Source organism: Carya illinoinensis, chromosome 4 (genome assembly GCF_018687715.1).
Source record: "Carya illinoinensis cultivar Pawnee chromosome 4, C.illinoinensisPawnee_v1, whole genome shotgun sequence".
Classification (NCBI taxonomy): Eukaryota; Viridiplantae; Streptophyta; class Magnoliopsida; order Fagales; family Juglandaceae; genus Carya; species Carya illinoinensis.
The window spans coordinates 40,009,059-40,024,161 of NC_056755.1; positions in this window are offsets into that span (position 1 = coordinate 40,009,059).

Consider the following 15,103-nt stretch of genomic DNA (forward strand, 5'->3'; position numbering starts at 1 on the left):
CAGTGGCGAATGATGGCATGCAAGGACGAGCTCCGGAAACTTCCCTCTTGTTTGAGGGCTACACTCCACTCTGGTCAGTGCCACTTTTGGTGGATGGGAAGATTGGTTGCTTGGCAACTTCCAGGTTGGGCGCGTGGTTGCTAAAGACCATCAGAAAGTCCCGAACGACGATCCTCCCTTATTTGGCCTGAAAAATATAAAAATAAATTCAAAACACAACACTGAAAAAGAAAACGTACAAAAAAGATGGGAGGGGGGAAGGGGCAGAAGCTCCCACCCCTTTCAGCCGAATCTAGGGTTTGGGAGTTTAAAGAGAAGGGTGAGTGTTTTAAAGAGAGAGAAGGGCGATCCCACAAAGAGATCAGTTGCCCACTATACCAATTAAAACTTCAAAAACAAAAAATCATCTCTCTAGTACTGCTTTAAAACAGATTATATGAGCCATCTTTCACTCAATTTACACGATTATCCATTTCATCTTGCTACTCTTAATTCATTCTTTTCTCTTGCAGATATATCTTTACATTCCAGAAGTAGTCACTACATTAATGACAAACTATTTTACTTGTAAATTTATCTCTCTCTCTCTCTCTCTACACAATATTCTTTTTTTCTCTTTTCCTATTTCATTTTTATTTTTATTTTTTCGTTGATATAGCCCACTATCTAAAAACACATGAGAATAATGTCCTCATCTTGGATTGAAACAGGTTGAAAGGGAAAAAAGAGAGTATTCAAGAAACAAAAAACAGATCAATGACATAATCTTTAGGACGTTTCAATGAAAAATTGTAATAATGGGGCCGAAAAAGAAATATGCTATTCGAGAATCAGCTTCAGAACAAAGGATATCCAACATATATAAACTAAAACATATATGCTAATTTTAACCATACCGGTATACTAATTAATGGAAATCAAGTGAAAACGAAAGAATGGAAAGATCTCTTGGGGAGGAATTTCTTCTTTGAAAGAAAGAGATTAGTTAGCAGATGAGGAATTAACATCATGCATGGGACTAAATTGCATGATGGGGAAAAAATATTACAAAGCAATGTTACTTTGTAACACTTTTTTCTAAGTGAAAATCTCAAAATATTTTAGGTCCATGTATGGGGATTATTGCGGAGCAATTTGTCATCATTTTCATTTGTATCCGCAATTGTTTCTTTGATGAAATACATTTTATGTTTCCAAGTAATATATTCTTTCAAATATTCATTTTTGCAAATTATATTATAAGCAATCGATGTCAAACTATATATTACAATTAAAAAAAAACAAATAAAATAATGATAGGCGTTTGCAAAAAGAAAAATAAAACTAATTACAAAACTTTTATAAGTACCATTTTACCTATTTCAAATTGAGTGTAGTTATTTAAAACTAAAATTACTTTTAATAAAATGATAAAATTATATCGTTAAGTTGTGAAATAAGTTGTTCAATAGCTATAAAAGAACTTTAAATCTATTATTGCCATCAGTAATATTTTAGAATTGTGTATTTTTTAAACACAACTGTAGAATACATATAATGGCATTGGTAAAAAGGCTCATTACATTGAATCATCTTTAACATTTTTGTTATAAAGGAAGATTATTTGTACTAATTTAGAGTCTTGTGCAAGCCTATCATAAAAAAGTGAGACCAAATAAAAAAACTAAACTTTTTTGGGGTGAGTCTCACTTTTTTTCAAAATATTTAAATAGAATTTGTTGGACCTTTGACCCCCGCCTCGGCAAGGTCTGCGATTCAAGGTATTGGCCGCACAAGTCATACACTACTCACACATTATGATAATAAGTGTGTGCTTACATGCTCAATAATAAGTATACAATTAATTCGTAGCAGAAATAAGAACATAGCAACTATAATATCCATAAGCAATATGTCTCTAATTCACAAGCAAAAGAATATTACATTCGATCATCCAATCTTTCAATACAAACGTAGCAACTTAATAACATGGAAAAAAGCCGCAATCCTCAATCATCAATCCTCTGGTAGTGTCGGATCACCATGCTTATAACCACAACCAACCTCTTCATTTTCACCCAAAATTACAGTTTCGAGGAGTAGGACGGTGGTGAGATTTCACAAAATCTCAATAATTTTCTCATTTTTGTCACATATATCCTATCACAAAAGCACTTGAGTGCCATAAATAGAATTTTTTGTTTCACTCTACATAAGTGTTTATTGACAACAAAAAATCATAAATTGAACAACTAATTAAGAATCTAGCTAATTTGTTTTAGAATTAGTAAGTCAAATACATAATGTAAACATAATTGCCAAGTATTAATCATTATGCATATTGGCCTAATAGAGAAAATCTAAGATTATACACTGATCAACTAATTAAAAATATAGGAGTTTCATTTAGATAGAGAAAGCTACATATGCATAAAAAGATGTTCTGAAATGCTTTTTTCAACATACACATGAGTCAACTAAAGTACCAACATTTATACATAGTTTGGAACCTAACACACTCCAAATCAAACACCTTCTTAGTTTTCTTGTGTACAAGTTTTCTGCTACATATTATACAAGCAACTTTAATATGTGCTATGCACACTACATATGTGACAAACTAAAATATTTGAATAATTTCTTTATTTATACATGATCAAAATTTGCCCAAGCAAATGCTATGCACTACATCCCATCTTGGAAAGATGACCAAGTTGTTTGATTGCTTGGGTACATTTTTTCTGCTTCTATTTCTTCTTATAATTAAATAAACCGAGTATAATTGTACTTGAATTGAAAGACTAGTAATCCAACATGTATTAAATGTTTAACAAATATCCTATATACATGTATTATCTTTCCTCCTCATATTGTTAAATAAATACTTAATTGCATATAATGTTCATGTATAGGAAAACCTAAAAAAACTATAAAGATAAAAATGTAAACTTTTAAGAAGTGCAACAAAAAAACCTTCACCCCAACTAACATGTTTCTCTCATTCAACCTTTTCATTCTACTGATTGTATATGAGTAGAATTGTGAAAATTCTTTAGCTGGAATAACATCATAAGATTTTCCCCTATTATGTAGGGCATACTTATAATTTTCAGTTCTGCTACATATAATCGGTATGGGAAATCACTTGGAACCAGCTAATGTCAGCTAATATATTATTAAAAAAAAGTAAACAAAAGAACTAAAGAAAACCAAAATAGATGAAAGAGGAAGAAAAAAAAGGACGAAAACCAAAACAATCGAGACCCAGAAAGAGGTCTGCTTCATCGTCTTCATGTGAACAACTAGTAGATCTCGTCATTTTCATGTGAATGACCGATCCAAAAAGGAGGAAAATATAGTTGAAAGCAAGCCGCACTGCTTTCCAATATGGACCAAGAAGGCCATCAAGAACTTCAAACCACTGTAATCGAAAATAGTGTGCTTTAAGAATATAGTTAAGTTGAAGTGTTGGCTATAGTAATTGGATTTTTTTTTTTCTCTAGCAATTTTGCTTTGATTGGGAATAAGTGGTGCTAGTGATTCTGAGAAGCAAAACTAACCTAAAGCAAGATTTCTGATAGCATCTCCGGTTGAGAGAAAGAGTAAGGATGTGTTAATAGTACTTGCGCAACCTATTGTGAAATAAAAGAAGCAAAATTTATTAATTTGTAATTGGTTTTACTTTACTGGAAGCGTAACTGAACCATGCGGGGAGCTTTGAAATGATCGGAAGAAATGGATGAATCATGCCTGTGAAGAAGACGAATGAATGAAAGTCTAAAATGGGGGAAGATGGGTTCATTTTTTGGAAAAAAAAAAAAAAAAAAAAAAAAAAAAAACGATGTTGTTTTCAGTTCTGCCACGTGGGATGTAGTTCCCCACGATTCTCCTAGCTGGTTATAAATAGCTTTTCTCTATAATTTTAGTTTGCATAGTGATGGAGGTGTGAACCTAATTGCCTTATTGGTGTTAATTGTGACAAAGTTGCTTAGATTTGCAAACTCATGGGGTCCACACCCAACTAAACCCTTTATTTCCTGCACCATACCACATTCTAAACACATCTCATTTGCCTCTTGTTATAAATGAGTGGATGAACAGTGTAAGGCTCACTAAGCAGATAGGGCGACTCAGATTCACCATTTTAAGACCTCTCTTTGTATCTTGGTGTGAGAAGTCAACCGATGCATATTAACAACAATAAAAAATCATAAATAATTATTAACCAACAAATTGTAGATAACTGTTATTATATATCCAACAAGTTAGGATGGGAAAATCATCAATTTATAGAATATGTATAATAATAACCAGTCCTAAATACTAGACATCATTACAATATATTATGCAAATACAAAGAAAAATATAAGAGGATACGTACTTGTTTATATAGTTTGGCCCCACAACAAGCTATATGAATGGAGCTGTCAAATCACATCATCAACACTTTTCCTCTTCAGTGCCATCCAATGTCAATAACAACAACCCACTTCAACCACATCCCATTTAGAGTTAAACAAAAAGTTTAAATGACAAATCATCAACCAGAAAAATAGCATTGTATCATGTTCTGAATTCCCACATCTCCATCACTGCACCCTTACCACACAATAAATTCTTTATGAGAGTTATCACCTTTTACTCACTTGAGTGCACCCAACTATGCATCCAGAAACCCACTCAAATACAAAATCCTAGCAGCTACCAAAATAGAATATTTTGTTGCCTCTCAAAATTCAAAATATCTCAAAAAAATGAAATCTACCATATGTAGTTACTAAGCTCCTTGAGTCTCCCTCAAAAACTCTCTATGGGATTGTTGCTGGGACATCAAGTACGTCATAAATTTATTGAACTCAGCTTGTTTTTCCAGAATTTGGCAAACATTTGCTTTTAGTTTCTCAAATTTATTCTTATAGTATTGTGAATCCTATAACAATGCACAAGCATTTTCACTACTTTGCGGTGTGTCATGTGCTGATTGTTTATTCACGATCTCCCCTAAACTGTTTCCATATCCCGATGTTTTGCCTACAACCTCCCTGAAAATCAGTTATTGGCTCCTTAGTTCAAGCTTCTGGTTCCATTGTACTCAACTTCTTTACCATTTGGTTCTTCCACATTAATAAAAAATTCAATTCATATCATTAGATTACAAAACTATGATTACATGGATAATAGTATTTTTAAACTACAACAAAAATAACATACAACTTCAAGAAAGTATTTAATGTGACTCACATATAGATCTTCAGTTAGGTCTGTGATAAACTTTCCTTTTTCACTTGATCATCGAGATTTTTTAAAAAAGTCTCAAATTTGTTACTCTCGCCACCTGAAACATCCAATAAAAAAAAAAAAAAAACAGTTATTAGACCAACTATAAGGGTTTCAGAATTTGTACCAACCCCAAGTTATTATGATATTTTCATTACTTAAATAGAATGTTCATGTAATGGTTACATTCTCTTACAGTAATCGAACAAGTGACTTTATACCAGTAGTATGGTTAGTATGTAGTTGTTTATTATTCGCCTTGTTTTGCAATGACAAGGCCTAGTCTAGAAATATCAATACAACATGGTTCACCACAATCAGGCATGCATCTTGACATTTTAATGACAAATTATAATTAAAATCATTACCTTGAACTCTTTGCTACCCCGTCTTATGCATAATTTTCTCCAAACTGCTTCTTCCACCAAGTTGGTTTCTTTTGCTAGTACCAGTTTATAAGACCTATAACCAAGGTATATTTTATGCAACTTGTATTGGAAAGAGTTAAATCTTCTCCGTAATTGCCAAGTAACTATCTCTTGATGGTTGGCCTTCTCCCATTGTAGTATGAAATCAGCCTAAACACAATAGAAATAATGGTGAAATTTGTTACATATCCTTGATAATGAAATTACATCTTAAATACCTCAGAGTATCAAATTAATGTATTCCTTACTCAGACGCGATTACACAACTCCTCTTTTTCAACTACAGGCACATCACTCCAACATTGATAACTCATGTCAGCATGATTTTTTACTATTCATGTCAACCATCCACTAAATATTCTTACATTATGGCATAAGACTTTAGTATCCCCCTTCTTGATCATTAAATGAATCAGTCCAACCTTTCGCAACATGTCAAACTTGGTGCTCTTTGCTTTGTCACAACCTTATTTCTTACTCACCATTTCTATAGTTCCATTTCATCACTATGTCAATACTATATATTGATAGACGATAACAATCACTAGCACACCATGTAGCAAGTTCGATACGTAAGGAAAAAATATTTTTTAACATATTAATATTTAGTATCACTTTACTTATAAAATAAAAGTATCATGCACTATTAAAGGAATCATTGTCTACCTATCATCACCATTGGTTTCAAAAAATCAATTCCAAACACTACATCTGGCGGTTGGGTTAAGTCATCCAATGACGAGAGGCTATTGTCTTTTAGTCTCGGTCCATGCATTAGTGATGATTTAGAATCTTGTATAGAACCCATACGCACAAAGCCCATAAACCCTCCCCCTCGTCCATGAACCCCTCTTATATGTTGCACCATTTCCCACAATCCAATTTGCTTTTGAGTGGCTAATCTACATTCATAAAGATGGGAAAACTAAATACATGAATTTTTTCAACCCATCTCTTTTTTATGCAAAGAGCAATCTATATTCAGCTTAGTACATGCTTCATCAACCTTTGCCACATAATATGGATTGTTGTTCTTCTACACCTATATTTATAATATTTGCTTTGGTATTTTAAAAAAAGTATTCAAACATATACAACAATGCAAGGACTTCACACAACAACTTGTGTCTCAACTTTTTCTCATATCTTTAACTTGTTGCTTTTCTTATTTTATCCTAACAGGAGCTTGGATTTATGGATTGGATGAACTCTAGTTGTTGATTTTTTGCTTTATGGAATGGTGTTTGTCCCATATCATATAAATCATTACTTATGTAGAGTAAATTATCACTATTACAAAAAATAGCATAACTATTACTAATGTAGAGCTCATCCAAAGGAAGAAAAAAAAAAGGATCATAACTATTACGAAAAAGTATTATATCCCCATGGCCTTCAAAGTGCCTATTTTCTTACATATTATTTGTCATCACATAATGAAAAGTATAAACTATGTCACAAGCCAAATAAAATCAATAAACGCCAAACCTCTTTTTACCCAATAATCGAAGCATTGGTAAAAGGATTATAATACCAAATATACCAAAAGGGGAATTCCCAAAGCTTAGAAAATTTTGTCTATGTACCCTCTTTTCACCCAATAATCCAACCTCTTGCAAAATTTTCCCACCCTCATGCGCTACTAGGACAAAAAATTTAAATCATAAAAGTATAATTTTAGAATTGGGTATCAATCATACAAACAACCACCATATCCCAAACACAATTACCCTTCTTGTCCAACAAACACAATAGAAATATTGCAATTATAATATCTATACAAACCACAATATCAATCATCTATGTCATTCGCACGTCCATGTTATCTACCATAAACTATTGGTCGGCATGCATTCAGTAATCATCAAGAAGCTCTAAATCTCTCGGTATGAAAGGATAAGTACATGGGAAACCGATAAAAATAAAGTACGATGTTTATCAACCTTCCCCCAGTCAATGGTTACAAGGTCCGCCACACGTACAAGGAACCAGGGTGATCTGTGTACCGTGTAAGATCTTCCTCCAACCTAAAGAAGATGTGGTTTGCAAAAAGAAATCTGTAAACTATGTCTAGCAAGGTGTTGTTCAATAAATCCATGCTAGAATGTCACAATAGTCCCTAGAGGGAATTGGTTTCCCCCTATGCCAAATGACTTCCCTCCCACAGTGGTCATGTCATCACTTTGTAAAGTAATGGTGTTGATCTATAAGATACTGAAGATATTATTCTACAAAAGCTTGTTAATGCCCTTCTAATCCATCCTCGTTCACATTAATTGAAGATTGACAATTAAAACACATATATGGCCCACTTAAGTCTTTGATTTGGATTATTAAAGTTTAGCCAAAAGTTTGATTTATAAATATGTTACAAAGGAGCCCACTTCTTTTCATAAGTTCTTTTAATTAAATGCCACTATTTTATACCTTTTTTTTTTTTTTTTATCTAAGTCAATACATTACAATGGACCTAACCGACATTGAGAGTAAATACATTCTTGATTTAATTAAATCCCATTGTGTGTGTGTGTGCCGCTTTATGCTCATGTACATGGATGTGATTGATGAAATCTAATTATATGTATGTGCGGCTTTCTGTTTTATATATGTGGCTTTCTGCTAGGTTTACAAACTTGGTGTTGCCCTCATGTTGGGATTTGGGGAAAGAATCCTTAAATGATCAAATCTATAACCATGTGAGCTCATCATATTTTTATTATTACAAGAATTTATTTTTGTTTTTTCGCTTAGGCTTACAGATATATTTATTTTGTATTTATGCACCATTCACAAGGTATTAAATTACTAGGTCTATTATTTTGACTCAAGAGTACTAAATTTTGGTCAATAAGTTAGTATTTAGTATCACCACACAAAGGTGTAAGAGATTTGTTGTGATGCTTTCTTTCCATTTAATTTGTTATGATTTAAAGCAACTATCTTATTTGAAAAAGAAAATAAAAAGAAGCAAACGGCTATGTTAAGGGACACGTTCCTATTGCGCCTTGCCTACCAACAAATGGGCCATGGCTTCAAAGTTGTATTTATGTTAAAAGGTCCATAAGTTTTGACCGAAAACAAAAGAGAAATAGGGAAAACTAGAGAACAACCGTCAAAAAGATTTATCATTTTCATCTTATTACTAGTAACTAATTTTAGAAGTAGGACTCGGCCTTTGAAAACGGCCACAACTTGAAACTTTTCTCTTTCTTCTTTTATTTTTTTAGGGTGTTGTTTACACAAATTATAATTCTGCAATTGATTGCACCCTAGCATATTGGAAGACATCAATTAGTTGAGGTAATCTATTCCATTGTTATAGCTAGCATTACGTAATATCGCAAAATTATTGTAACAGCACTGTACCTAAAGTTTAGTAAAATTTATGTATCTTATACTTTTTCGAGTGTTTGTTTGGTTTATTTTTCTTTCAATGTTGGTCTTGAGTTCTAATTTTAGTGTTAAAATGCATTCCTAGTTGTTTGCATGTTTTCTTTTCAATGATTATCTAGTTTAGGCCCTCTGATCTCATTCTCATTTTTCCTCATATCTTTGCTTGCTTTTCTAGGTTTCATTTCTATGCTATTTTATGCTAAAGTATTCACCTTGATTTCATGTATTGCAAATAAAATTTTGTCCTTGTTACAAGTCTAAAATAATTGGAATTGTTGCCTCACATAATATTGTGCAGGCTTATTTATTTATAAACATAAGTTGTATAATAACGATAAGAGTCTATTTACAATAAAAGTAAAGATCTATCTAGATAATATTTTAGAAATCTTTACGGTAGGACTCCTTTGACACTTAGATGTGTTGCAACTTTATTAGAAGAGATGATCTTTACTTGTTCTTACCAATAGTTGGAAGATTATCCTTCTCACGTCCCCCCATGCCTAAGGTAGTGGACAACACGTTGAACTTGTCCCTAATAGTTATAAACTGAGTTGTGGATAGTGTTTTGGTAAAGATATCAGCTAGCTGATCTCTAGTAAACAAGAACTGGACTTCAAGACATTTTTTAGCAACTATATCTCAAACAAAATGGAAGTTAATTTCGACATGCTTTGTGCGAGCATGAATATCTGGATTTGTCGAGAGGTACGTAATACTATATTATCACACCACAAGATTGATGGCTTGGTTTGAGGAACACTAAGTCCAAATAGTAGTGACTTAAGCCATTAAAGCTTAACGACTGTGTTTGCCAAGGCTTTGTATTCAGCCTTAGTGCTAGACCGAGCTACCATTGCCTGCTTTTTACACCTTTAGGAGATGAGGTTATTATCAAGAAAAATGCAAAAATCACTTGTGGATCTTATGTCATCACGCTAGCATGCCTAATCTGCATCAGAGAAAGCTTGAAGTTGAGTGTTGGATGATTTTGAGATCCGAAGGCCAAAGGTGAGAATTTGCTTGAGATAACGAAAGATACGTTTCACAGATTACTAGTGAGGGAGTTCAGGATCTTGCATAACTTGTGATAGTTTATAATTGGAAAAGGCAATGTCAGGGTGAGTGACAGAAAGATACTACAAAGCACTGATCAAGCTTTGATATAAAGTGGGATCTTCAAACGTGGCACCATCAAATGCCAAGAGGCATGTAGAAGATGACATAGGGGAGCCAACTGGCTCGGCCTCAAGCATCTTTGTTCATTTTAACAGATCAAGGATATAGCGATGCTGTGATAAAACTATGGCTTCATTGTCGTAGACAACTTCTATGCCCAAAAAAAAAAAAAAAATTAATCCACCCTAGTCTTTGATTGGAAAAGCCATAGATAGTTAGTGGAGTAAGTCATCAATGGCATAGGGCTTTGAGCAGATGGTTATGATGTCATCGACGCAAACCAAAATGTATGTCATGAAGGCATCAATGGTCTGTATGAATAATGATGAGTCAAACCGACAAACATGAAAACCAAGTTGTAGTAGTCGATTTGTCAATCTAGAGAACAAGGCTCTTTGAGCTTATTTGAGGTCATAAATAGCCTTATGCAATTTGCAAATGAGATGTGGATATTGAGGATGAGAGAAACCAGGAGGCTACGATATGAACACCTCCTCAGATAGATCCCTATGCAAAAATGCATTGTGAACATTAACCTGACAGATAGCCCATCCTACAGAGAAAGCTAGAGATAAAATAGTGTGCATGGTTGTGGGCTTAACGACGGGACTATAAGTTTCAAAGTAGTCAATGCCAGATTGTTGATGAAAGCTTTCAGTGACCAACTGCGCTTTGTACCGATCTGATTGGCCATTAGCTTTCCGTTTGATTTGAAACACCCATTTCGAGCCAATAACATTATGAGTTTCACTTGGTGGAACTAGTGTCCATGTGTGGTTGCGTAACAAAGCCTCAAATTTATTATTCATTACTTGAAGCCATTCAAGATGTTTGACAACAGAGTAGTAGCAAGTGGGTTCAACCAAAGAAGAATGAGTTTTGGCAATGAGAACTTTGGGAATTGGGTATCAGGTAGTGCCATCAGTATATACTTTTGGTTTAGGAATTTGGTTGTGAGCATGAGCGATCATGGGATGGAGGGAAACAGTTTCAGGTGGAGCTAATGGTGTAGTGTTAGGTTTGAGGGGATTATGAAGAGAGGTTGTCGATGGATATGAAGTGGTTGGGCTGGGATCAATTGATGGGGAAGGATGTGATGGTCAACATCTATTGGGTGGGTAGCATCAACTTGGGTTGTACATGCAGGATGGAAATTGTGGAAATTGTTTGATGAGAAGGGGGATTTGTTGGATGGGAATGGATCTGGCGTGTGGTCTGGAAAGGAAATTGAGGCTCCTCAAATATGATATCTCGGGATATTATGCATTTTTCAATGGAGAGATTGAGACATTTATAACTTTTATGATGAATACTATAGCCAAGGAAGACACAGTGAATTAAACGAGTTTGAAGCTTATGTCGGTTGTAGGGTTTAAGATTTGGCCAACAAGTACAACCAAACATGCAAAGAAAGTTGTAATTAGGAGTGGTTTTGAAAACAATTTCAAAAGGAGGCTTGTGATTAAGGATAGGGGTAGGCATCATGTTTATTAGATAGCATGTAATGTGAAAGGCTTCATCCCAATAGTTTAGAAGGATGTGGCTATGTTGTTGAAGGGCAAGACTATTTTCAACAATGTGGATGTGCTTTCGTTTAATGGCACAGTTTTGTTGATGCGTGTGAGGACAAAAGCGCCAATTAACAATGCCTAGGTTGTCAAAACTTTGAGTAGAGGGTGAAATTCACAATCCCAATTCGATTGAATAGATTTTATTTTACAATTGAAGAAGTGCTCAACATATGGTTGAAATTTGTTGAAAATGCCAGTGGCATCACTTTTGCAAGAAATTGGAAAGAACCATATGTATTTGTTGTAATCATCTAGAAATGTAATGTAATAACAATTTCCATTATCTGAAAAAATAGATGAGGGACCCCATACATCAGTGTAAACTAACTCAAAGGGACCCAAAGTACGACTACAAGACCAAGAGAAAGGTAATTGTTTATTTTTTGAACTAAATATGGAAGAACATATACTAGTGGCCTGCACAGTAGAATTGTCCCCATGGCTTGATCATTTACAAAGAAACAAGTGGGATGAAATTCAAAATAAGTGTTAGTGGCAGCAGTGAACTTTTGAACAGAAATAAGGTTTTGGTGATTTCGAGAAATAGGAAAGAAAAATCTAGTGTAGTGATTCGGGCGGTGCCTAAGTGATGGACTGGAATTTTATAACACTTACCTATTCATATATGGTCAGACCCAGTGTATTCCTTAGTTTCGACATTGAGATTTGAAAGATTAGAAGTGATATGATGTGTTACGCCAGTATTAGGATACCAAGAGGGATCAGAACCTTGAGATGGGGATGCGACATAGGGTTGCATGGTGGAGGCTTCACTTTGATAATTGTTGTTGCCCAGATGACTAACACAAGAGGAGAGTAAATTGAGTTGTATTAAAAAAATAACAATTATAAATCAAATATACAATATAAAATATAAATAAAATATGAAATAGCAATAAATATAAAGAGTAAGGGTAAGAGAGAAACAAACTCAGTATGTTAACAAGATTCGGCTCCACTGCCTACGTTCTCGCCTCAAGCTACCCCTTGAGGATTTTCAAATTCACTATTCAACCTCATTCAGGTGGAGATAGAAACCTATTACACCTTTGAACAACACTGCTACAAACGATTCATGTAGAACACCCTCTACACTTGCAATCACCTTACACGTGGTGATTCAACTATTCCCTGCGTAGAAAATTTTCTACATGCATAAGGGTTATACACACCCTTTTACTGATACAAGAGCTGATAGTGGGTAAGTTATCAGAAAACACTCCTCAATGAGTGAAATAAGAACAATACAGTACAAACTATATCTCTCAAAATGAATAAGGATTAAGGCTTAATGCTTACACAAAAGAGAATGAAAGTTTTGAATGAATGTTGTATGCTCTTAGTGTTGTGAATGTGAAGCTCTCAAATGATCTATTTATAGGCATATGAGATTTTATATTCAAATTTAAAAAGATTCACATGTCAAAGATAACATCATTCACTTTTTTCAAAAAATTTAAATAAAATGTTCTTCTTTTTCAATTGTCAAAGACAATATCATTCATTTTTCAAAAACTTCAAACCTATTTTTTTTACTTTTGGCATATGACAAAAGGAGCGCACTTTACTTTTCAAAAAATTCAAACCTAATATTTTTACTTTTTGTATATTACAAAAGGAACACACTTTACTTTTCAAATTTTTCAAACAAAATCATCTACCTTTTGCATAAGTCAAAAAAAACATCAATCACTTTTAAAAATATTCAAATAAAACATGCACATGTAAAAGATGACAATCAATCATCTTTCAAAATTTTCAAATTTAATTTTCAAAATATTCATGCACATATGGAAAATGTATTTTAATGCTTTATGATAAAATATTAATTTTGAGTCTTAATCTTAATTTTAAATTTTTAAGAGATTTACAACATTACTCTATGACTTTAATGTAAATTTGTTCCCTTCTTGCTCATGCTTGTTTGCTTGATATGTTTGACTCTATTTTGTAGACAACTTGAGCTTGAAACTCTTTTATTTTTTGAATTCATTTGTTATCATTAAAATCTATGTGTAGATATATAATTACACAAAATTTGAAACCTTGGGTTCAACAGTTGTCATCGTACCTATGAAAATAATAGAGAGCATTATGCCCAGTCTTTTGCATACCTGACAAACCAATCTGGTAGGTTGAGAGCGACCACGCCCCCTGCCTCGTGAGCCTCTATAAGAATTTGAGTTCGATACACCTGTAGATCCATAAAAGGAATGGGAGCGCCATCTAAAGCTTGGACGAGAAGGGATAGATTTTTTTGCAACATTAGCGCTAGCCATTGATAAATCCACATTATATTGATGTTTCTCTAGACGAAGCTCGTAAGCAAGTAAATGACCATAAAGATCCTGAATTGAGATAGGCTTCACGTGAGTAGTCATTGAAGTGACGAACGGATCATATTCAAGACCAAGACCTAATGAAAGAAAGAAACAAGTTCAAAATCAATTCGCTGCTCATTTGCTACAGCCAAGGTGTCTGCAAGGGAGGTGAATTTGTGGAAGTAGTTAGCAATGTTGGAACTGCCCTTCTTAGGTATCGCAAGCTGGTAATGCAAGTTCATGGAATGAGCCCGAGAAGAAGCAATAAACATATTTTTCAGAGTGAGGTACACCTCATGGGGACTATTGCAGTTGACTACATGAGAAAAAATGGATTTAGATATGGAGGAATTAAGAGCACCCAAGATAAGTTGAAACTGAAGCATCCAGGATGTATGTGCCGAATTGGGAATAGTCTGGTTTAACGGAGAATCGATAAGCAAGGGTTGGCAGGAGAAACTGCCATAAATGAATCCATATAGATGTTGGCCTTTCAAGTACGGAACCACTTGGGCCTTCCAAAACAGATAATTGTCCTGCATAATTTTGACAGTAATGAGGCTGTGAAGAGGGCAACAGTGCTGGATGTGGGTGGTGGTACAATAAGGGTGCAAGAAAGGAAGGGTGGAGACATTAGAAGCAGAGGATGAAAGTTCAGCCATAGTAATTTGACGTGAGTCTAGTCGACTCTTGATACCATGGTAATTAACTCTTATGAGAATTTTGAGAGCTAATTCTCGCCATTATAGACACTATGCTTTCCTCCGGCATAAGAAATGGTTATCAATAAGATTGGGGGTACTGTTCCTCTTCTTTGAAAAATAAGACCCTATGTTTATGCTATCTGCATGGTCTAAATCTTGATTTGGTTGTATTGTTATGAAAGAGGCAACTCTGACCTCCTCATCTCCATCACTAGGAAGTAATAGTCTGCCCTTTCCTTCGTAACCCAAAT